Source organism: Rutidosis leptorrhynchoides, chromosome 8 (genome assembly GCF_046630445.1).
Source record: "Rutidosis leptorrhynchoides isolate AG116_Rl617_1_P2 chromosome 8, CSIRO_AGI_Rlap_v1, whole genome shotgun sequence".
Taxonomy (NCBI): domain Eukaryota; kingdom Viridiplantae; phylum Streptophyta; class Magnoliopsida; order Asterales; family Asteraceae; genus Rutidosis; species Rutidosis leptorrhynchoides.
In genome coordinates this window covers 68,981,250-69,008,598 of record NC_092340.1, presented here as the reverse complement: position 1 = coordinate 69,008,598, position 27,349 = coordinate 68,981,250, and positions in this window count along the sequence as shown.

Below are 27,349 nucleotides of genomic sequence, written 5' to 3'. Positions count from 1 at the left end.
ATAGCAACTCGCACGAGGATATGGTATCGTCAACATCGAACTTTAAACCCATACCCCACAAGTAAATAAATCATATATATACATATATAATTATTCCACTCACCTTGTGAACTCGAGCATTACAAACCATGAGCGAAATCTCCACCGCACACAATCGAGCAAGATTTTACCTATAATACGCATATAGGTATACACATAATCAACATATAATCTCATTTGGACTCTTGACCCGCCCGAATGAACAACAAGTGCAAAATATACCCTTTTGCACTTTTAACGCTACCCGAAGGTCCAAAACTAACGAGACTAGTTCTCACGTTCTCGAAATACCCAAATATGTCAACTTTAACCTCTAAACGCATACTAGCTCGTATTTTAAACAAAACCCATTCCATGGTTGACCAAGTTTGACTTTATTGCTAAAACACCAAATTTTAACCTAAAATCACTTCTCGCGAGTAATTACATCAAAAGCATCATTTAACACTTAACACATGCGTTTAACATCCAATTAATCCAAATTAGTGTCATCCTCAATTTTGACCCAATTCAAATTGCTCATTTTGACCAAAGTCCTAAAACGCCCCAAAATTACTAACGACTAGTGATTATATTTTCAAGACAACCACTCACACTTAAATCAAGTATTTACCTACTTGATTTACCAAAACTTGATTTAAAACTTAATTTGACAACGAATCGAGCTTACTTGTCCCGAAATGCCCATTTGACCCTTTTTGACCTAAATTAGGGTTTACACCCAAAAACCAAGTCAACACAAATGTTCTAACGTTTAACCAACATACGCAAGACCCAAACTCATAATTTCATCACTCGAAACCCACTTTGACACATAAACCCTAATTTTGACCCATTTCAAAATTAGTCAACTCGAATACACCCAAAAGGGTTCCAACGCTTCCAAAATCACTAAACTAAGTGATTACACCCAAAACCAAAGCCTAATCATGGTCAAAACGTCAATCAACCCAAAACCCGCCATGTATCAAAAATAACTAGTTTCCATAAACCCACTTCATCATCTAAATGGGTTTTACAACTAAAAAGCTAAAAACCCTAACTTGAATACCAAATCATAAAGATGAATTTCGGAGTTAGAACTTACCATCACTATCACAACGTAGCCGTGAACGAGGAGAACAACTTTAACTCTTGAGACCCGACCCGAATCACTCTTCTTCATCTCCGATTCGAGCTTTCTCTCTCTAAACCCTTTACTCTCTCTCTAGGGTTTGGGGTGAGAGTGGGAGGGAAGAAAATAGAAGGAAATGAGGTTAAGATAAGATGGGGATCAGTTTTATGGCCAAAGACCCGTCCATATGTGAAATACCAACTTTGCCCCTCATTTAACTCATTAAAAGGCTGAAAAGTACCAGAACGTGCCTATTGTCGCGCCGCGAAGCAGTTGTCGCGCCGTGGCCCAAAGGGTGGTTTTAGATCACTTTTTTTAAGCTTTCTGACCCTCAAAATAGGCATTTGTCGCACCGTGGCCATTCTGGTCGCGCCGCGGCATTTGCCTGTTTCATCTGAACTTCAGCAAACTTGTTTTGGCCATAACTTATTGACCGTAATTCCGTTTTCGATGAATCAAATATCGTTGGAAACGTAATAAGATTTTCTTTCCAATGGTAAGGCTTTGAAACATCAACTCAAACTTTATTTGGGGTCGAAAAGGTACGTACACACCTTGTGACTTAAACAACGTCCAGTTTTCCTTCGACGTTCGAGCAAGCAACACGTACATGCTTCGTACACTTCATACACGCATCGTACACCATAATGACATTATGTACAATAAATATTGGGTCTTACAACTCTCCCCCACTTAAACTCGATCACGTCCTCGTGATCTTCGTCACTTAACCCATCCGGACCTACATCCTATGGTCCTTCGACGTACTTTCGAACTCGAAGTCTACGAAATTTCCCGCAACACGAAGATCTTACACCGCACTTAAGCGACCCTTCCAATGAATCACCCCCTTTCAACTTAATCTCCATCCGCGATTTACCAAATCCACGAATCCGAGCACTAGAAACTTGCTCAGTCCCTCACATCGGGAAGAACTCAACCAATCTCGTACCGAGATATCACCCCTTTGGTATACCCTTAACAAGTACAATGCCAATAGTAGCCACGTCCTACAATAAGGTCAACATCCAAAATGACGAAGACCGAGTAAAAGTAAATCCTTACGAATAACACTTACCACTTAACATCCCTTCAAGTTCTCTCGGCTATAACTCGCAACAAGCTACATCCTTAACTATATCACCCAACGCGATCTACTAGGTCCACTACGCTGTGACCCAAGTCTTGCATTAATCCAAATCGAGAAGGATTCATGCAGCGTTAAAACTCCGTGCTTCACCGGTTCATAAATTTACACTCAACCGTTCAATCATGAATGTTCTCCGATTCAAGAACCAACTCCCCTCGTCTCCACAACCGGGTCATTCCTTCAATGAAGAAATTTCGGTATCACCAACCAATCACACTAGGGATACAAACTTTCCCATGAATGGATCCACACACGACCTTCCGTCTCTGAATTAATCCAGGACGACAATAATACACCACAAGTTAGACAAAACATCAACACTCGACACAGGGTTTCTCCCCTAAACCCAACAACACATCCATACAATACGGCTTCCTAGCACTAGCATGGAAACTACTTGTGTACTAGAATCCTGTCAATAGCGAATTATCATCCCAACAATTCCCAATTCGTCACGCGACCTTCAAAAGTATTCACCAACACTCGGTAAATCCTCTTACCTAGACCGTCCGTTAAGGATAGCCTCGACATTTCAATGCTGCTAACGGGTGGCATCACTAGGGAATGCACCCTCGCAAACAAACAAAACCCGCGTGTCTCTATGTGAGACAATCGGAAATAGAACTCCCCGCCTCACAATCATCCATAAAGTGGAATAATCCACCGACAATATCCACAATCACATTTCCCGAAAGGGAAAATACAGTATCCATACCGAAATCGAACTCGTACCTACTCAACAGCACTATCCGGGTTTCGCACCAACCCAATTTTACATCACGAGAGCACCCGCAATGACAGTTACATTCTCTCACGTCCGTGATCTCTAACTTCACACTTGGTCCCATACCGCACTTGGTACTGCACGACCACCTTATACAAGAAGACTTACGCTTCACTTGATCTAACACCACCGGAGATTCCTCGGCAGTAAAAACTCCCCCATTTAGGATTTATTTCTCCATTCTCACCGCCAAGATGATAACATCCTGCGGAATTGTAATTCCACGTCACACCTGACCATTCTCACCGTTGGTCATAAACATCAAATCACTGCAAATTCACTTTAGGCTCTTAGAGCCGACATGTACTATCACTTGAGACGTCGTACACGCGACGACATCACACCGTCATACCACAAATCATAATTTACAGCTCTTCATCGTCCGCAAAGCGAACTCCACCAAAGTCCCACACACGCCTCTATGACTAGGCATATGCCACACCGCTTAATCAGTCAAGCATCACAGTCGAGATCACCCGACCTTCTATGCAATGAACCTTTATCAACAATTGCTCACTCTCATGGAGAAGAGTGACCAATCCGACACAATAATTGGATCGATCGCAATATCAACGCTTCATCATAACCTTCGACCTAATCGACCATTAAGTCCGGCACCGGCTCACCGGTCATCTTTACTCGTCTAACACTAAAAAGCAACAGGATTCGCTCATCCGTCACTTCCCAAGAAGTGTTTACCAAAATGCTCTTAAACTTCGACTTTTGCAACCGTCGAATTACTATCACCCGTCGATCACTATATAATATCCGCTGCTTCCAAGGGTATCTCACGGGCACCCTAAGCACAAAGTGATCACACCACTACTGGAGTTGGACATTACACTAGCAGGTAAAGAGGCACCTGACGTAGTGTCATGTAGACTCCTACCACAATCTACCGAATTTTAGAACTCGATCTTTAGGTTCCATACACCCAATGTCACCCATCTCACCACAATAATAACCCGAAGTCATACCTAACCGACAAACCTTACGGTTTATTGTCTTCTCGAAAGTTCCTAGCGATCACACACTACCCACAATTTCCACAAGGCCAAAACGATATAGCCTAACGAAACCTTTCATCCAACACTAAGGAGATGCTTGGAAACACCAAGTCTTACATCCTTCCATACCTCGATAAAACCACTACTACAAGGGATATTCCATTAGGAATGTTACCCTATAATCCACAACACACTAATGCAACCGTCGTCATACGGGTCCTACTCCCATGAGCTTAATGACCCAAAGACTCCCCGATTCGCCAATTCCAAGGCAACTCACAACAAGAATCCTAACACGATTCTCTAACCACACACTCTACCGAGTGTAACTCAAACCACAATCATTAGACTTGTCGCATTCCATTACGGAATTCAAGTCCTCGTCGCACACACGCACAGGTAAATCGGTCATCGTAGTTACGATGAGTAACTTCAACGAATGACAAATCTCAAAATGCACCCACTACTTAGTGTGACTAAGCATGCACCAACCTCGTGAGTTGGCTCACTCACTTAACCAAACAAATCCACAGTAACAATTCCCGACTCGCAAAGAACTCGATGTGATAACAAGCACATCACTCGAGACCACTATATCCTAGGAACCAATAAAAGATTCCTAATTCGTCCCGTTCTACCCCCAACCATGCCACGTTTCCTCCGTTTGGTACTTGTCATGTCATGCTCGATGTCAAGATACACTTTCGTAATAATGGTGATCAATCACTATTACAAATGCGTACCTTACCATTTCCACATGGTCATGTAAAGTACTTTACCCGGACTGACGCAACATTCACACAAAATAACACGCGATAATTCCTAGTACCCGAATGACCAAAGTCCTTACCGCGAACTTGATCACTCAAACCGCCAAACATTCGAATCTCTCCAATAGATTCGTCTCTAGGACACCGCACCAATAGATACCTCTATATATACACCTATATACAATATAATAATAAATATACACAAGTACACCGCAACCACAAGTCAACCTATAACCTAGGTGACTATCACTAAAACAACGTCCAAGTTCGCCTACTTACATTAGGCACTAGCAAGCTAAGGCACTAATTTAAACACAAAATAAGGCCCCCACATAATCACACTTTGGACAAAAACAAGTCCTAGTTAGTCACCTACTCTAAGGCACTAACAAACCTCAATCTGACCCGTATTCCTACAAGTCCCGCAAATAACGCACATCCGCCAATAAGTCTAAGACTAGGCACCTATTCCAAGGTCACCTAATTCCCTTAGACTATGCTCTGATACCACTTGTAACAACCCCGATCCGTTTAACCAAAAATGGAGTACATTTTTTTTATTAGTTAGGCCCCATTAATACAATACATTTTCAACTCTGTTTTAATCAAAACATAACATCGTAATGATACGTTTAACAACCTATCATGACCCTTGGTACACAAATTACACTTTACAAAATCATTTGTAATAATGACTCGATCACAAGAAATACGGGTTAATACACAATAACCCAACCCGATACCAAGAGCATAATTCCGGGGACTACCAAATCCCCAAATCCGCGTCCAAAACTCCAAAAGCTACCCCATCGAGCCCAAGCGCTCCTACACATCTAGTCTAACGACTAGCTAACTTCACATATACAATACCTGAAAAAGGTAAACAACGAGAGGGGTAAGCTTGAAGCTTAGTGAATGTAATAATTATACATATACATATATAACCTACTTACTTGCAATCACTTACACAATTACCGCATACACGCTAGCAATATAATTAGCATACCATCGTAAAGTATAACGCTAAATCTCCAATACGCAAGCTAGCACAAACAATAGCATATAACTTGAACAATATAATATGCTACATTACAACACAAATAACATTGATGTTCACAACATCCATTAGTATTCAAGACTAGCCCCGCGAATGGTATCGTCAACATCGAACTTAAACCCCATTCGCCCTATTTAATGTGGTATCGTCAACATCGAACTTAAAACCCACATATGAGGTATCGTCAACATCGAACTTTAACCCCTCATCAAAATCACTACAATAGTGGTATGGCATCGTCAACATCGAACTTTAACTCCATACATTAAATAGCAACTCGCACGAGGATATGGTATCGTCAACATCGAACTTTAAACCCATACCCCACAAGTAAATAAATCATATATATACATATATAATTATTCCACTCACCTTGTGAACTCGAGCATTACAAACCATGAGCGAAATCTCCACCGCACACAATCGAGCAAGATTTTACCTATAATACGCATATAGGTATACACATAATCAACATATAATCTCATTTGGACTCTTGACCCGCCCGAATGAACAACAAGTGCAAAATATACCCTTTTGCACTTTTAACGCTACCCGAAGGTCCAAAACTAACGAGACTAGTTCTCACGTTCTCGAAATACCCAAATATGTCAACTTTAACCTCTAAACGCATACTAGCTCGTATTTTAAACAAAACCCATTCCATGGTTGACCAAGTTTGACTTTATTGCTAAAACACCAAATTTTAACCTAAAATCACTTCTCGCGAGTAATTACATCAAAAGCATCATTTAACACTTAACACATGCGTTTAACATCCAATTAATCCAAATTAGTGTCATCCTCAATTTTGACCCAATTCAAATTGCTCATTTTGACCAAAGTCCTAAAACGCCCCAAAATTACTAACGACTAGTGATTATATTTTCAAGACAACCACTCACACTTAAATCAAGTATTTACCTACTTGATTTACCAAAACTTGATTTAAAACTTAATTTGACAACGAATCGAGCTTACTTGTCCTGAAATGCCCATTTGACCCTTTTTGACCTAAATTAGGGTTTACACCCAAAAACCAAGTCAACACAAATGTTCTAACGTTTAACCAACATACGCAAGACCCAAACTCATAATTTCATCACTCGAAACCCACTTTGACACATAAACCCTAATTTTGACCCATTTCAAAATTAGTCAACTCGAATACACCCAAAAGGGTTCCAACGCTTCCAAAATCACTAAACTAAGTGATTACACCCAAAACCAAAGCCTAATCATGGTCAAAACGTCAATCAACCCAAAACCCGCCATGTATCAAAAATAACTAGTTTCCATAAACCCACTTCATCATCTAAATGGGTTTTACAACTAAAAAGCTAAAAACCCTAACTTGAATACCAAATCATAAAGATGAATTTCGGAGTTAGAACTTACCATCACTATCACAACGTAGCCGTGAACGAGGAGAACAACTTTAACTCTTGAGACCCGACCCGAATCACTCTTCTTCATCTCCGATTCGAGCTTTCTCTCTCTAAACCCTTTACTCTCTCTCTAGGGTTTGGGGTGAGAGTGGGAGGGAAGAAAATAGAAGGAAATGAGGTTAAGATAAGATGGGGATCAGTTTTATGGCCAAAGACCCGTCCATATGTGAAATACCAACTTTGCCCCTCATTTAACTCATTAAAAGGCTGAAAAGTACCAGAACGTGCCTATTGTCGCGCCGCGGAGCAGGTTTGTCGCGCCGTGGCCCAAAGGGCGGTTTTAGATCACTTTTTTAAGCTTTCTGACCCTCAAAATAGGCATTTGTCGCGCCGTGGCCATTCTGGTCGCGCCGCGGCATTTGCCTGTTTCATCTGAACTTCAGCAAACTTGTTTTGGCCATAACTTATTGACCGTAACTCCGTTTTCGATGAATCAAATATCGTTGGAAACGTAATAAGATTTTCTTTCCAATGGTAAGGTTTGAAACATAAACTCAAACTTTATTTAGGGTCGAAAATTTACGTACACACCTTGTGACTCAAACAACGTCCAGTTTTCCTTCGACGTTCGAGCAAGCAACACGTACATGCTTCGTACACTTCATACACGCATCGTACACCATAATGACATTATGTACAATAAATATTGGGTCTTACAACTTGTAACTTATTTTTCCGACTATAAACCTATACTTTTTATGTTTACATTCATAAAATAGAGTTCAATATGAAACCATAGCAATTTGATTCACTAAAAACGGATTTAAAATGAAGAAGTTATGGGTAAAACAAGATTGGATAATTTTTCTCATTTTAGCTACGTGAAAATTGGTAACAAATCTATTCCAACCATAACTTAATCAACTTGTATTGTATATTATGTAATCTTGAGATACCATAGACACGTATACAATGTTTCAACCTATCATGTCGACACATCTATATATATTTCGGAACAACCATAGACACTCTATATGTGAATGTTGGAGTTAGCTATACAGGGTTGAGGTTGATTCCAAAATATATATAGTTTGAGTTGTGATCAATACTGAGATACGTATACACTGGGTCGTGGATTGATTCAAGATAATATTTATCGATTTATTTCTGTAAATTTAACTGTGGACAACTAGTTGTAGGTTACTAACGAGGACAACTGACTTAATAAACTTAAAACATCAAAATATATTAAAAGTGTTGTAAATATATTTTGAACATACTTTGATATATATGTATATATTGTTATAGGTTCGTGAATCAACCAGTGGCCAAGTCTTACTTCCCGACGAAGTAAAAAATCTGTGAAAGTGAGTTATAGTCCCACTTTTAAAATCTAATATTTTTGGGATGAGAATACATGCAGGTTTTATAAATGATTTACAAAATAGACACAAGTACGTGAAACAACATTCTATGGTTGAATTATCGAAATCGAATATGCCCCTTTTTATTATGTCTGGTAATCTAAGAATTAGGGAACAGACACCCTAATTGACGCGAATCCTAAAGATAGATCTATTGGGCCTAACAAACCCCATCCAAAGTACCGGATGCTTTAGTACTTCGAAATTTATATCATATCCGAAGGGTGTCCCGGAATGATGGGGATATTCTTATATATGCATCTTGTTAATGTCGGTTACCAGGTGTTCACCATATGAATGATTTTTATCTCTATGTATGGGATGTGTATTGAAATATGAAATCTTGTGGTCTATTATTATGATTTGATATATATAGGTTAAACCTATAACTCACCAACATTTTTGTTGACGTTTTAAGCATGTTTATTCTCAGGTGATTATTAAGAGCTTCCGCTGTCGCATACTTAAATAAGGACGAGATTTGGAGTCCATGCTTGTATGATATTGTGTAAAAACTGCATTCAAGAAACTTATTTTGTTGTAACATATTTGTATTGTAAACCATTATGTAATGGTCGTGTGTAAACATGATATTTTAGATTATCATTATTTGATAATCTACGTAAAGCTTTTTAAACCTTTATTGATGAAACAAAAGGTTATGGTTTGTTTTAAAATGAATGCAGTCTTTGAAAAACGTCTCATATAGAGGTCAAAACCTCGCAACGAAATCAATTAATATGGAACGTTTTTAATCAATAAGAACGGGACATTTCAAGCACCACTATGACCATCACGGTCGCGAGATTTTGGTCTGGCAGCATATTAAACTCATTTTTAGGGGTAATTTGAGGGGGTTTTGATCATTTCACTTGGGGGTCAGTTTGGAGTCATCAAAGCTGATCCAATGCTCATTCAAGCCTCATTTTCACCAACACAAAACTCTCTAATCTTATCTAGTAAGAGAAACCCATTTTTAGAGTGAGAAAGCGTGGTTTGGAGAAGTGGAAATCTCATCAAAGTGCTAATGTAAAGTTGTTCATTTCATTCTTGGCTACATTTTGGTAGTGGTGGTAAGTTCTAACTCCGAATTTCATTGTTAAATTGATATTCAAAGTTAGGATTTGATCTTGAATTGATGAGAAACCCATTGATGCCCATGAAGTGGGTTTGTTGTTGCTAGTAAGTGGGCTTTAGACTCGTTATTGGTGGGTTTTGGGTTGGAAGACTAATTGATCTTGTTTAGGTCTAAAAGTTAGTGTTAACCACTTTTAAGTGTGTAAACTAGTGATGGTGATGATGTTTGAACTCATAAGAGTGTTTGGAAGACTAATTTTGAAATGGGTCAAAATTAGGTTTTATGGGTTGACTTGGGGAAGACAAGTATTTAATATTTGTGTTTTGGTTTAATTGGCATATTAGGACCATTTTCACTAGCGTTAACTGATTATTGGTTAGTTTGGGCTTTGGTTGTGATTGGAAGTACAATTGGGCCAAAATGGAACTAAGTGTCAATTTGGGTTGGTTTGTGATCCACCCTAATTGTGTTGTTTTTTATGTGATAAATGGAATAGGTACATTCCGTTGATGAGTTGCGGATTATTCAGTTGTATTCATCAAGACCCTAAGGTGAGTGTAAATATATTATACGTGTATGTATGCATAGGATGGGTGTGGGTGGGGTAGAGTGATCCTTGTGCGTTCGGGTTCACTTTACATGTGTGTGGGATGATGGACCTCGTGGGTTCGGGTCCACTTGGCACGTTTATGCGCTTGGGTTACCTCCTTTGGGGTAGTGAATCTCGTGAGTTTCGGATTCACATTGACAAGTAGGTCAACCCCCGTTGATGTTGTTAAGATGATTTGGGTAGTGATTCTCGTGTAGTTCGGCTTCACTAGTGAATCTCGTGTAGTTCGGATTCACAATGTCGCGTGTAGTTCGGACGTCCCATTGTTGTAGTTGCGGCTTAAGGTTGTGATTCTCGTGTATTTTGGCTTCACTAGTGAATCTCGTGTAGTTCGAATTCATAATGTCTTGTATTGTTCGGACATCCCTATTGTCGTGTGGTTTGAGGTAGTGTATCGCGTGAGTTTTCGGATACACCAGGGCGCGTGAGTTTTTGGTCAACCTTCACGCGTTTAAGGTTATGGAGTTAACCTTGGGGTTTTTGGGTATTGCGTATATATATATATATATATATATATATATATATATATATATATATATATGGGCAGGATCAATGAGGAAGTAACCAATTGGGGGGAAGCGAATTTTTTTTCCGTTTTTTTTTGAATTTTTTTTCCGGCATCAAGATCACACGAAAATATGAACATTTAGAAAAGACACTTCGTGATGAATATTATTATTTAGGCGGGAAAATGATCGACAAACATAACATTCAAGATAATATTATTCGTGAATTTTTCATGTTTTGTGAAGTAAAATTTAGCCCGATTTAGAGTTTAGGGTTTAGGGTTTGGTGTTTTGGGTTTATTCCATAAACTCAAAACACCAAACCCTAAACCCTAAACCCTAAACCCTAAACCCTAGTGTAGAAGTAGAACTTTCAGTCATTTTATGGTGTTTTGGCAAGGGTTGAAGATGCATAGCCTTGAGTCCAATTACTTTAAATAGGTCCTCAAATGCCCATTGTATTTGTGTCTGGCCACTTGGTCAAAGGTTTTTATCAAATTCAGGGTTTGTAGAGCTTTTTTGAAAAGCTTGGTAGATTGTCTTGTATGGTTACCAAATTTATGTCAAAAATGTCCTACCTGTTTTAAAGGCAAACTTGTATGTTTTCACAAGTTTGTTTATGGTCTGAAAATTTCATCTATTGGTACCATATGGATAGGAATGGAGATCTTGGTAACATGCTGGGGTTTGGCATGATGTTCTTTTTTAAAGGAGTTATAAGGTGGGTCACACGTCTCATTTTTCTTAAGTGTCCTTTTGTTGAGCCTTTCTTCATTGGAGGTGAGATGAAATTGTATTTGGTGAAACTGGCACTTATAGGAAGTGGTAGGACCTTCCTTTTTTGTTTACTGGTGTATAGAGTGCAGTTGAAGATCCATATTCAATGTTCAGGCTGCCACTTATATTATTCCAACTGTTTTAATGATATTAGTATACTCATTTTGCTCTGGTATACTTGTGCTTGTGAGTCTGTGTCTGGGTCTTGTTTTCATCATTTATATATGGGTTATGTGTTATAAGGTGGAGTTGGGTAGATTATTTTATCTGTTGTTATTGTCTGGTCAGTGTCTTTGAGTCTCTTGTGGTCAAATTTAAATTGATTATTGTCTATGTATTGGTTTTAAAATCACATTGTTTTATTTTACATGACAACAACATAGGAATGGAGACTTTGGTATATGTGTGTGGGCAGTTAGCACATATTCTTTTTAAAGGTGATATAAGGATGGAAAACAGTCTCACTTTTTCTCCTATGAAGACTTATTTTATTGTTGAGCATGTCCTTTCATTTGGAGGTGTGATGTGATTGCATTTGATAAAACTGGCATCTAGAAAGGGTAGGTGTAGTCCATTCTATTTTTCATATTTTGGAAGGATGCAGTTGATGATTCATATTTGGGAAGGATCCATTGGCTGCCCACTTTTTTAAAATGAATTGAGCTGGAGATAGTTGGCCATGCGATCGCATGGCCATTACCCATCTAAACCATGCATCGCATGGTAGGTGTTTGGTGGTCACACTCTTTAAAAGCTCGATCTCTGCCGAATCCATTCTCATTCACCTCTCAATCTCTTCTCATATATATATATATATATATATATATATATATATATATATATATATATATATATATATATATATATATATATTATAAATAAGATTAATATTAATATTAATCTTATTATTATTATTAGTATTATACATAAAATACTACGACGAGGTTCTGCTCGCGTGTTTTCAAAACGGGTTTTATGAGCGGGATAGAGCTAAGGAAATTATGGGTTATAGCTATGGAGGTTATGGGTATGGTTTGTGGGTATGCTCGTGAGGACAACCTTGTGTTTATTGTCTCCGTTGCGTCTACGTACTTTCCTACAATATTGAATCTCAATATTGATACGTGAGCACTCATAACTTAACTTTTACATATTAATAGTGTATCCCTGACTAGTGCTCGAGTATATTTGATTATGCATGCTTGTATATTTAATTTTGTCGTTAGATAGTTTATGATAAATTATGAATTTATTACATATGCGACTGAGATAAGGTATATGATATGCATGTCGTTGGAAAGCTGACGAAAAATCAATAACTTTTCATTTAGGAATCGTGTGATTTTGATGAACGGTTTAAAAGATATAGTCAACTGAATTATTATTAATTTTAGTATTATTATTATTATTATTATTATTATTATTATTATTATTAAAAATGATTATTATTACATCGTCATTATTATCGTCATTATAATTATTTGATTATTATTATTATTATTATTATTATTATTATTATTATTATTATTATTATTATTATTATTATTATTATTATTATTATTATTATTATTATTATTATTATTATTATTGTTATAAATATTGGTATTATCATTAAAATTGTTATTGTTATTGTTATTACTATAGTTATTATTAAAAATTAACATTTTTATAAAAAATATTATTTTTATTATTATTACTATTAAAAGTATCATTTATATTAAAATTATCACCTTTGTTAAAATTGTCAATTCTAATAAAAATATTATTTTTATTTACTTTATCATATTAGGATTATTATTAATCATTTTTGATATGATTATTTTTATAAAATATTATTACGATTCTTATTAAAATAATTATATAGTAATTATTATTAAGATAAAATATATTATTGGGAAATTATTATTATCACTTTACTATTATTATTAATAAAAATTATCATTTTATTATAATATCATTTTAGTAAATATAAATATTTTTTTATTAGTAGAATAATAATATTTATTATTACAAAATAATACAACTTTTACTTATTATTGTTATTATCGATATTATTTTATTAAATAAATATATGATACAAAGATATTTTACTACATGTAATATAAATTACATTAATAATACCTATCATTATATTTTTATGATATTAAATGAACTTTATAAATTTTATTACTTAAGATATATAAAAGTATATTTTTATTATATAAATACAAAATGTTATGAATTATATTATTTACTCTAATAAAATCTGTTAAAAATATTTAAAACGACTAAATTTAAGTTATATAATAATCATGTATAGATTTTTGAATCATTTTAGTCAGATTGACTTTTGTTGACTTTTGCATGATAATCTCGAGCATTAGGATTGTGGTACACTATGACTTGACCTAAATTGTTAGACAGATATTGACCAACATATAAATATATATAATTAATATAGGTTCGTGAATCCAAGACCAACCTTGCACTTGTTCAATGCCATCATATGTGTTTTACTACAAAATACAGTATTGTGAGTTTCATTACTCCCTTTTTAAATGCTTTTGCAATATATATTTTTGGGACTGAGAATACATGAGCTGTTTTTATAAATGCTTTACGAAATAGACACAAATAATCGAAACTACATTCTATGATTGGATTATCGAATCGAATATCACCCCTTTTAGCTTGGAAGCCTAAATATTAGGGAATAGACACCCTAATTGACGCGAATCCTAAAGGTAGATACACGGGCACTAACACCCCCTATACTGGAAAATGGTATGCTTTAGTACTTCGAGTTTATATTATACAGATGAGTTTCTGTTTGGGGATATTCTATATGCATTATGTTAATGTCACTTACCAGGTGTTCAATCCATATGAATGATTTTTTTTTACACATGCGAGTGTATGATTATTGAATAAAGGAAATCTTGTGGTCTATTAAAATTATGGAAATGATCGATTATGATAAACTAATGAACTCACCAACCTTTTGGTTGACACTTTAAAGTATGTTTATTCTCAGGATTGAAAGAAATCTTCCGCTGTGCATTTTCTCAATTTAAAGATATTACTTGGAGTCATTCATGGCATATTTCAAAAGACGTTGCATTCAAGTCGTTGAGTTCAATAAAAATTATGATTAAGTAAATGACAGATTAGATCATTTATAGTTGGATATTATGAAATGGTATGCATGCTTGTCAACTTTCAATGTAATGAAAGTTTGTCTTTTAAAACGAATGCAATGTTTGTAAAATGTATCATATAGAGGTCAAATACCTCGCAATGTAATCATATGTTATTGTATTCGTTCTTATGGATTAGGACGGGTCTTTACATGTGGTATCAGAGCGGTGGTCTTTTCGAACCAGGTCTACATTAGGGTGTCTAACTGATAGTTGTTAGGATGCATTAGTGAGTCTGGACTTCGACCTTAGTTGCATGTCAAAAATTTTTGCTTATCATTTCTTATCGGAAAGTACCTGCTTATCATTCTTAAGTCTAGACACATCTTACTGCATTGATTGCATGAATAGTGTATAGACAAAATTCATATCTTAGCGTATCTGCTAATTCATATCTTAGCGTATCTGTTATTGTAAACTTTGCCTGACATATTCCGTAAATTCCTCCGTAATCTACGAAATCTTTTATTCTATATATATAGATATTCCATGTAAGTAGAATACCATCCAATAGCCAGGAATCATTTCATATCGAAAAATCTTTTATTCAATCATACGAAATGGAACTCTCCACTAGTTCAAGTCCCTCGAATTCCGATATGGAGTTTCACTCAAGCTTCGAAAGCAGTGTGATCGGAATGGACCAACCAATCATCTATCATCTATTCTGGATGAATTAGGGATGTGATGTGCGTAGAGGTGTATATAAAATAGTTATTTTTTTACTACAAAATACTATTAAATACGATACAATTTTACACAAGTTATTTATTTATTTATTTATTTATTTATAGAATGGATATACCTAAACCTTGCTACAACACTTATAGGCAGTGTACCTAATCGTACATTAGTGTAGTTTTTAGTAAGTCCGGTTCTTTCTACAGGGATCTTAGCCAAGTTTAACGCTATATTTTTAAAAACTATATTTGTAAAAATATAAATATATATAAGTAGTATTATTATTATAAAAAGGGGGGTTTTTACCGTTTAATGACCGGTTTGTCGATTTAAAAACTTTAGTCGCAGTTAAAACCTAATGTAAAATATTAAATATATAAAAGACTTAATTTAAAGCGTAAAGTAAATAACGATAATGAAATTGCGATAAATAAAAGTGCGATAAATAAAATTGCGATAATTAAAAAGTATGATAATTGAAAATGCAATTAAATAAAATGACAGTAATTAGAAGTGCGATAATTAAAAGTGCAATTAAATATGAAATAAAAGAATTATGCTTATTTAAACTTCCGTAATCATGATGTTTGACGTGTTGATTTTAGTTTATTATCATGGGTTAATTGTCCTTTGTCCTGGATTATTAAATATGTCCGTCTGGTTTTTTTCCATAACAGTTCATCAGTCATAAATATAAAGTGCGAGTGTCCTCGTCAAATTATCCTTATATCCGAAGTCAAATATTCCAACTAATTGGGGACTTAAACTGTAACAAGGTCTTAATATTTTGTTTAATAATTACACCAGGATATCGACTGCGTGTAACCCAAGATTTTAATACTTTGTTAACAATTACGCCAAGTGTCCTTGTACATAATTCACCCCTGTTTTAATAAGTTCATTAACTATTAATCCATTCCCGTGTCCGGTTAAATGAACGATTATTAGTACTTATAAATATCTCGCCCATCGTGTCTGATCGAGTGTATATGGTTATTTATAGGTACGTCTAATTGTAAATCTTTATATTAAATTAACAAACTATCATTTAATTAAACAAATATAAAGCCCATTAATAGCCCATAGCCTAATTTCCACAAGTGTCATTCTTTTGTCCAAACCCCAATTATGGTACAAAGCCCAATTACCCCGTCTTAAATATTTAGCCCAACATCATGATTACTTCGGCTTAAATAAGTATAATAATAACTTAGCTACGAGACATTAATTTAAAAAGGTTGAACATAACTTACAATGATTAAAAATAGCGTAGCGTTACTCGGACAGAATTTCGACTTACACCCTTACAACATTCGCTAACATACCCTTATTATTAGAATTAAAATTAAAATTAAAATTAAAATTATAATATATATATATATATATATATATATATATATATATATATATATATATTACGTGTAAGAGATAGGAATGAAAAAGATGTTGATATTCGATCACCAAAACTACTTTTTATAGGGGTGTGGCCATGTACAGTTGCCCATGCGATCGCATGGTTTTTCTACTTCCTGGCCATGCGATTGCATGGCCTGGGATTTCAGCTCAACTTTGTTTGTTTTCTTGTTTGCCGACAGTTTTAATAATAATATAATATATAAATAATTTTAAGAATTATTTAAATATTATATTATATTTATGTGCATAGTTGACTTGTAATTTTTAGTCCATTGCGTCGAGCGTTGAGAGTTGACTCTGGTCCCGGTTCCGGATTTTCGAACGTCCTTGCGTACAATTTAATATCTTGTATTTTGCGTTTTGCGTCTTGTACTCTTGTAATTTTGAGACGTTTCTCATCAATAATTTGAACCACTTTGATTGTACTTTGTACTTTTGAGCTTTTTGGTCGTTTGCGTCTTCAATTCGTCGAATCTGTCTTTTGTCTTCACCTTTTATTATTTAAACGAATATCACTTGTAAATAGAACAATTGCAACTAAAAGCTTGTCTTTCTTGAGGGATAATACTATGAAATATATGTTCGTTTTTAGTATTATCAAATATTCCCACACTTGAGCGTTGCTTGTCCTCAAGCAATATAGTCTTGAAATAAAAATACTAGAATCACTTCTTTATTCTTCACACTTTGTACATCAGTGATTTCGATTTGGTGGTATGAACAATGATAGTAACGTTGTGGTTTACAGTCCCACATGACTATGAAAATTTAGATCCTTTAGGAAATTGGATCTTTATGAAAATAATTGATCTATTGAAAATTCAATCTAGCTTTTACCCTAGATAAGTTTTCCGGAATAACCCTTTACCGGTATTTGCGAAATTGTTTTTGTGGGTTTTGTGGGTTTCAGATTTGAAAATTTTAGCTCAAAACTTATGGTTTTGTGTCACCCACTTGCTAACCTTGTATTAGGAAAGCAACACGTCCAGTATACTTGCTCCGTATATTACCTTTCGGTAAACTACCGTCCGGTTGTAAAGGAAAGCGTTGAACAAGCAACTGTTAAGGCAATGTCCCGTGACATGCTTTTAATTATGGTCTAAAACGTGTCGGATGCAATTACTATCCTTTGTAGGAGCAATAGTAAAGATCACCCTATAGTTTTTCAGTCTGGCACAAGGTCCTATCTTTGACCATGCTATGCAACCACCGTTCTTACGGTTGACACCCGATTTGGTTTAGGTGACCTAATGAATTCTAGGTGAATTCCTAGGATTTTATGTTCAATGGTAATGAACGCATTGAAAATGGGTTTTCAGAAAACAAATCGGTTTTTAATTTTGATCAAAATATTTTCTCGTTCAAGATCGAGTTTAGATATCATTGAATTCCATGAGTTTGTAATTCTTAATCTTTAAGGTCAATCTCTAGGAATGAGTAATATCAGGCTTAAAAGCTGATTTTTGATCTTTAAGGAGATTATCCTTTCTGGGAATCTGATTCATTAGTCTTATCAGGCTAATTTGCACGGTGCCCTCCCCATTTTATGAGACAGATCCTCTCATGGTTAAGATAAGTCTGACCACTTGGCGACCCTGTTTGGTGTTGAGGTCCGTGGATTTCCAGCTGATTTTTGAGAAAACTTTTCAAGGTTTTTCGTAGACTCTACAACTGGTCTGGACGACAACTTCCTGACCTATATCAAGAAGTGCGTGTCTTTTTCGGAAGACTTTACTTCCTTTTAATAATGGAATTGATTCATCGTGTAGATCCATCTATTCTTTCAAATATATTACAGTAAATTAGGTAAAACTGATTAAAATCGTCCAAAGCAAAAGTACCTACAATAATCTTGTACAAATATGTGATATATATTTTGAAGAACTTGGTAAATTCTTCCCACACATAGCTTTTTATTTTATTTCTTTACCTTTTTATTCTCCTTTATTCCATTTTAAATGAATTCTAACATTTTGGGTTGTTTCTCCATTTATGTTCTCTCCGAGGTAACAATAATTTCGGCATTAACACCTAGTTTTATCGTTCATAAATATGTATAAACATGATTTTGAATTCATTTAGTTGAAAATTTTTAAAATTTTCACAAAATTTGGCAATTAAACTAAGTGTAAACCCAAGAGAATTTATAACCCTTCCCCACACTTGAGATCATGCAATGCCCTCATTTGCATGAAATCAGACTATAATTATAAATTCATGAGGGTGATTAGTGTAGAAAAGTGATTAAAAATACCGAGTTTGTAATTACTAAGGTCGTCGAATAATAGATGGCGCGCCTCATCGTTCATTCCTTTTGTTGTAATTTCACATATGTTTTGCGTCTTATCGTCAAAATTAGTAGCTTTTGCTGAACTTAATCTTTACAAGTGCTCTGTTTTACCCTGTTTTGTACATAAGATAAACTACAAACATATATATATTATATATATATATATATATATATATATATATATATATATATATATATATATATATATATATATATATATATATAAACCTTTATTTATTAAAATAATTTAAATGAATAATTTTTAAAATTTTGTTTCCTTTTACTTTAGGTAGTTTCGGTATGTTTACCTAGTCCGTCCCTCGAGAAAATTTAAAATTTGTCGTTTTTAAAGCGATTGTTTTAAAAGCAAAGATTTTTGTGGTTTTTTAATTTTTTTGGTATACTTTAGATCAATAAAATTAAAAATAATGATAACAAAATTTTTCGCCCCGCCCTCGGGTAAAGCAATTTTGATTCAACGACCTAGTTTTCAACTCACGACGAATTTTAAAAATCATATTTTTAAACTTAATGAAATAAAATAAATTTTGTTTTTAAATTCACACAAAACTTAAATTTAAAAAGCATATTAATTTCATATAAAACCTACAAAATATTTGAAAAAAATCAGAATGGGGGGAGAAAACTAGTTCTTTAGTGTCTGCTAGCGGAAAAGACCAATCGAATTCCATTCTCGGAACTACACGAGAGCATAACAACTAATCCTAGATAGCATTATTTCTTAGAACATTTGAATCTCTCCACACTTAGGTAGCTGTGGTGTCGAAATTGTGGTTAACTTCATTGTCAATTTCTCTTGGACCATAATCAACTTGCATATCTGTGACTTTTGCTTTAAGCCATTGGTCAGATTCCTGTATAATATCCACAAATTCAACTAGTTTTGCCTTTTCTTTAGGCGATAGATTGGATACTAACCGGTTACATAACTTAAAGTTCCCCTTGGTTCTAGCATCTCGAATCCGTTTGATAAGTTTCTTCATTGAATTATTAATAACGGGGTCATTTAATTTTGTATCAACAATGGGGTTCTTTGTTATCAAGTTATCATTAGGTGTTACTTCATCTTCCCCAAACTTAGGCGTTTTATTATTGCTAAGCACTACCGTTGGAGTTGGTAAAACAACATGGTTCTTACCAATCATTTTTGTTGGTTCAACGGTTTTGGTTGGTGTAGATTTAGACTTTTGACTCACAAAGGTGATCGATTTTTCACCATCATTAAGTGTCATTCTACCCTCTCTTACATCAAATAATGCCCCGCTGGACGCTAAGAATGGTCGACCTAAAATTAGAGGAATGTTTGGGTCCTCTTCTATGTCAATGACAATAAATTCGACTAAAAAGGTTAAATTACCCACTTGAACGGGTAGGTCGTCAGCAATTCCAATTGGGTGCTTAATGGTTTGATCAAAAAGCCGAACACTCATCTCTGTTGGACTTTACTCACCTACTCCTAATCTCTTATATAATGAAAGAGGCATAACACTCACACTCGCACCTAAATCTGCTAGTGCATCATACATGACACAATCACTAAGTAGACAAGGAACAATAAATTCACCCGGATCACCTAACCTGGATGGAACTGTCTTCACCGGGTTTATTTTTACGATTTTTGTTTCTTGCACTTTCTTATTCTTCTTCTTTCCAGAGGTATCACAAACTTTATTACCTATCACTTTCTCATACTCAACTCCTTTTCTTGGAAACGGGATGGGTGGTTTATATGGTGCCACCACTGGCTTTACATAATCGGGTGGTAGTGGTGTTGTAACTTCTTCTTTGTTACTCACATCTAGAACCTTCCCATCTTCTGATGCTGGTTTTTCAGAATTCGTTGAAACCATATTAACATTCTCATTCCGAGGATTTACTTTAGTATTACTCGGTAGCTTTCCTTGTTCTCTCTCACTCATCATGCTAGCAAAAGTACCTACATGCTTTTCTAGATTCAAAATGGAAGCTTGTTGAGTTCTTAATGACTGATCAAACCTCTCATTTGTTTGGGTTTGAGATGTAATAAATTGTGTTTGAGATTCCATTAGCTTTGCCATCATTTCTTCCAGATTTAGCTTTTTCTCTTCGGTTTGTTGTGGTGGTTTATACAAGTTAGGTTTTTGTTGATTGAAAGTGTTGTTTTGAGTAAGTTGGTTATTCGGACCTTGTTGGTTGTACGAGTTATTGTTAGGTCCATTTAGATTGTAAAGAATGTTTTGATTTCGATTGAAGTTTGGCCTTGGAGGTTGATAATTATTTTGATAATTATTTCCCGGCCTTTGATTCATGTAGGAAACATTCTCACGTTGTTCCATAGTTTGGTCAATGTGATACTATTTCGTTAAGTGTGGTCCACCGCATTACGCACAACTGATTCATATTACGTGAATATCTTTATTCATCTTTTCCAATCGTCTCTCGAAAGCATCTATTTTTGCGGAAACGGAATCAAAGTCATGGCTAGAATCGGCTCTAGCCGCTTTAGATGAACGAAAGATATCTTTTTCCTGGTGCCACTCATGCGAGTGGGAGGCTGTGTTATCAATAATTTTGTAAGCTTCAGTTGCGATTTTCTTCATAATGGAACCACCAGCTGTTATGTCGATGTCTTTTCGTGTAGCAACGTTGACACCTTGGTAGAATATTTGTACTATTTGATAAGTGTCTAAACCGTGCTGCGAACATCCTCTCAACAACTTTCCAAATCTTGTCCACGCTTCATATAATGTTTCATTTGGCTTTTGTGTGAACGTAACTATTTCTCCTTGAAGTCTCACGGCTTTAGATGCCTGAAAGAATTGTTTAAGAAATTTTTCAACTAAAACATCCCATGTATCAATCGCCCCTTCAGGTAACGATTCTAACCAATCTTTGGCTTCTCCCTTTAAAGTCCAGGGAAATAACATGAGATATATCTGTTCATCCTTAACTTCTCGGATTTTGAATAAAGTACAGATCCTATTAAAAGTTCGAAGATGTTCATTTGGATCTTCCTTCGGTGCACCACTAAATTGGCATTGATTAGTCACCATGTGTAGAATTTGTCCTTTGATTTCATAATCTGGCGCATTAATGTCTGGTTGAGTAATTGCATGACCTTGGCCAGTGCGTTTAGCTCGCATTCGGTCTTCCATACTTAGAGGTTCCAGATTTTCCATGATTGAATTTGTTGAATCTGAATCACTAGAGGATTCTGATTTAATGGTTTGTTCCTCGACAATCTCTGTTTGAATGATTGGTGGTTTCAGAGGAAAGATTAATGGTTCAGGATCTCTGAATTGTCCCTGAATATCCTCCGGATTCTCAATTATGAGGTTTGGTTCAAAAAATGGATTATTGGAAATTTGAATTGGAGTACTTGGTCGACTTGATGACGATTCTAAAGAAAAATCAACGGTGACAATATTAGCTAGATGTCTTGATCGAGTTACAGGTGGTGAACGTACAAAAGGTGGTGAACGTTTTGCTCGGTGCATTCACTGAATATCCTATTAGTTATAAAAGATAAAAATTATATAAGTTATCAAATTAATAGACTTTTCTGATTTTGCCCACGTTTTGAATAGCCAATAGATGCATCAGGTAGCCAGGACCCTTTAAATCGGAAGTCCACAACTCGCCACTAACAAATCCAACTATTACTACGAACCAGAAAAATTTGGATGTCTATCAATTTAACCACTTAAAATAATTTTTCGTTGAAATTTAAAGAAATTTTAGAGAAGAAATAGAAAATTCTATGTCCTAAAAACTAGAGCGTTGAGAAATAAGAAAGAAAAAGAGTGCGTCGAAAAAACGTCGAAAAATAAAAGGTCGAAAAATAATAAAAAGAACGTAGCGCGTCAAAACTTAAAAGTCTAAAAACTAAGAATTAAAAGTTGCGTCTAAAAGTATTAAAGCTTAAAAGGAATTCTATACCCAAAACGGTAATAACTTAAAAAGTACTAAAATTTATAAAACGGTGTCACAAAATTCTAAAGCACCTAAATCTTAGTCTAAAGAAAAAGCACTTAAGGGATTTTACGGCAAATCCTAAAAATCTAGAAATAAAAATAACTATGGCAAATACTAAATTAAAAACTAATTACGAGTGAAAAATTATAAAATTACGAATAAACGATTAAAAAGATACAAAATTTAAAAAAAAACTTAAAAAAAACAATTTTTATAAAAATATTATTTTTATATTATTTATTTTATAGAAATATTAATTTATATATTAATAAAACTAATTTAAACTTAATAATATAAATTAATTAAGAAAACTAAAATTAAAAATTAATTAAATAACTAAATCTAATTAGGGTTAATAATAATAATTATTATTAATATAAACCTTAAACTGGTCGACTAAGGTTCCAGGCCTGTCAAATCAAGCCATGCGATCGCATGACTTCGAAGTTATAATTCCATGCGGTCGCATGGAGTCGGATACTAGGCCACTTGTTGGGCTGCTACAGTGTCGGGCCGAGAGTTTTTATATTTTTTTTTTCTGTTTTTATATTTATATAAAATATTTAAATAGCTTAAATAAAACTTAAAAATTAAAATAGAAATAAAAATACTTTATAAATTTTGAAAAATTCTTAAAAATATATATATTTTGTTTTTATTTTTTATATTTTTGTATTTTTAATATTTAAAACGTATTTTTACAAAAGCGTATTTTTACAAAAGTAAACTAAGACTTAATAAATTTATTTTTTTATATAGCGTTTCGCTTCCGGCGTTTAAGCAGTTCCCCGACAGCGGCGCCAAAAATACTTGATGTACGTAGAGGTGTATATAAAATAGTTATATTTTTACTACAAAATACTATTAAATACGATACAATTTTATACAAGTTATTTATTTATTTATAGAATGGATATACCTAAACCTTGCTATAACACTTATAGGCAGTGTACCTAATCGTACAGTAGTGTAGTTTTTAGTAAGTCCGGTTCGTTCCACAGGGATCTTAGCCAAGTTTAACGCTATATTTTTAAAAACTATATTTGTAAAAATATAAATATATATAAGTAGTATTATTATTATAAAAAGGGGGTTTTTACCGTTTAATGACGGGTTTGTCGATTTAAAAACTTTAGTCGCAGTTAAAACCTAATGTAAAATATTAAATATATAAAAGACTTAATTTAAATCGTAAAGTAAATAACGATAATGAAATTGCGATAAATAAAAGTGTGATAAATAAAATTGCGATAATTAAAAAGTACGGTAATTGAAAGTGCAATTAAATAAAATGACAGTAATTAGAAGTGCGATAATTAAAGGTGCAATTAAATATGAAATAAAAGAATTATGCTTATTTAAACTTCCGTAATCTTGATGTTTGACGTGTTGATTTTAGTTTATTATCATGGGTTAATTGTCCTTTGTCCTGGATTATTCAATATGTCCGTCTGGTTTTTGTCCATAACAGTCCATCAGTCATAAATATAAAGTGCGAGTGTCCTCGTCAAATTATTCTTATATCCGAAGTCAAATATTCCAACTAATTGGGGACTTAAACTGTAACAAGGTCTTAATATTTTGTTTAATAATTACACCAGGATATCGACTGCGTGTAACCCAAGATTTTAATACTTTGTTAACAATTACGCCAAGTGTCCTTGTACATAATTCACCCCTGTTTTAATAAGTCCATTAACTATTAATCCATTCCCGTATCCAGTTAAATGAATGATTATTAGTACTTATAAATATCCCGCCCATCGTGTCTGATCGAGTGTATATGGTTATTTATAGGTACGTCTAATTGTAAATCTTTATATTAAATTAACAAACTATCATTTAATTAAACAAATATAAAGCCCATTAATAGCCCATAGTCTAATTTCCACAAGTGTCGTTCTTTTGTCCAAACCCCAATTATGGTACAAAGCCCAATTACCCCGTCTTAAATATTTAGCCCAACATCATGATTACTTCGGCTTAAATAAGCATAATAATAACTTAGCTATGAGACATTAATTTAAAAAGGTTGAACATAACTTACAATGATTAAAAATAGCGTAGCGTTACACGGACAGAATTTTGACTTACACCCTTACAACATTCGCTAACATACCCTTATTATTAGAACTAAAATTAAAATTAAAATTAAAATCATAATATATATATATTACGAGTGAGAGATAGGAAATAAAAAGATGTTGATATTCGATCACCAAAACTGCTTTTTATAGGGGTGTGTCCATGTACAGTTGCCCATGCGATCGCATGGTTTTTCTACTTCCTGGCCATGCGATCGCATGGCCTGGGATTCCAGCTCAACTTCGTTTGTTTTCTTGTTTGCCGACAGTTTTAAATAATAATATAATATATAAATAATTTTAAGAATTATTTAAATATTATATTATATTTATGTGCATAGTTGACTTGTAATTTTTAGTCCGTTGTGTCGAGCGTTGAGAGTTAACTCTGGTCCCGGTTCCGGATTTTCGAACGTCCTTGCGTACAATTTAATATCTTGTATTTTGCGTTTTGCGTCTTGTACTCTTGTAATTTTGAGACGTTTCTCATCAATAATTTAAACCACTTTGATTGTACTTTGTACTTTTGAGCTTTTTGGTCGTTTGCGTCTTCAATTCATTGAATCTGTCTTTTGTCTTCACCTTTTATTATTTAAACGAATATCACTTGTAAATAGAACAATTACAACTAAAAGCTTGTATTTCTTGAGGGATAATGCTATGAAATATATGTTCGTTTTTAGCATTATCAGGATGGGTTCGTAGTCTACTTAATCATTGGAGACAAGAAGAAGGTGATCCTTTCCATCCATCACATTGCCCTCTTGGCGATGAACCTGAAGCACTTACCGGCGAACCTGTTCGAGACACCATTTTATCTCTCATTTCCAGAGTATCCCGTCATGATTATATACTATCCCAGATTCTAGATCTTATTCATCCGCTCGTCCGAACCACCAATCATCCTGGTGTAATAGAAGAAGTCAACGAGCTTCGCGCTCGGGTAATGACTTTGGAGGATATGGTGCAAAGGTTGCAAGCACCCGCAGCAGCACCGGCAGCAACAGTACCACCATCACCGGCACCAACAGTACCATCAACAACCACATCCGCACCGCAAACCTCAACTTCAGAATCTATCCCACGAGCATCAACGTCGTACGTACCATAGATACCAAGGAGTACTAATAAGAATCAACGATGAAGTATTGATTCATAACTTCATTGAAGAAAGATTTTGCGGCGATTATGTAATCTCCAAAATCTTAGAGATTATTCTAATTCTGATTACAAATCAGATGAGTGAACAGAGATAGTAGAGTAGAAACCCTGATCGGAATGGTGCACGATTTACAAGCTAGACTTGTTTTACCAGCAGCATCAGCAGTACCATCAGCATTACCAGCACCGTCAATGCTGTCAACATCGTCAGCACCAGCAACACCTATAACATCACAACTTCAATCAGATCTATAATCACCGCGAACAACATCACTAACCAACAACAAGTATGTCATATCAACGAGTTATGAACACATTTCTACTGAAGAAATTATATGTATAACTTATATCTATATATATATATAAATTTTGGAAACCATAGTATATCTTTTCATATTAAGCTATTATGAATGAATTAATAAGGGTAGATACTACTCGGTTAATTCATATTACTAATATGCTATGATGTACACCCTTCGTTAATAACTTAACCATCGATAGCTACAATATCTCTTTCAACTCGACAAATTTCATTTCATAATAAACCAAGTGTATTATTCACTTATAAGTTTGATTTTACACTTTCATTTTCGATATGCTTGAAATTCCCTAGAAAACATCATCGTATCTTACGAAGTTAACAAGAATTTCACGAGCATCAACATCCTTCACCGAGGAATATTAGTTAGTATCGATAATGAAGTACTCGTTACATTAGTGAAACACTCCGTGAAAATTATGTAATCTTTAATGTTTTAAAGATTATCCATTTCCAATTCCAGCCGAAAATCAAATGAGTTTAATATTATATTAACTCAATAAATCTGTATTACATCTGAAGAAAATATACATATATATTTTCATA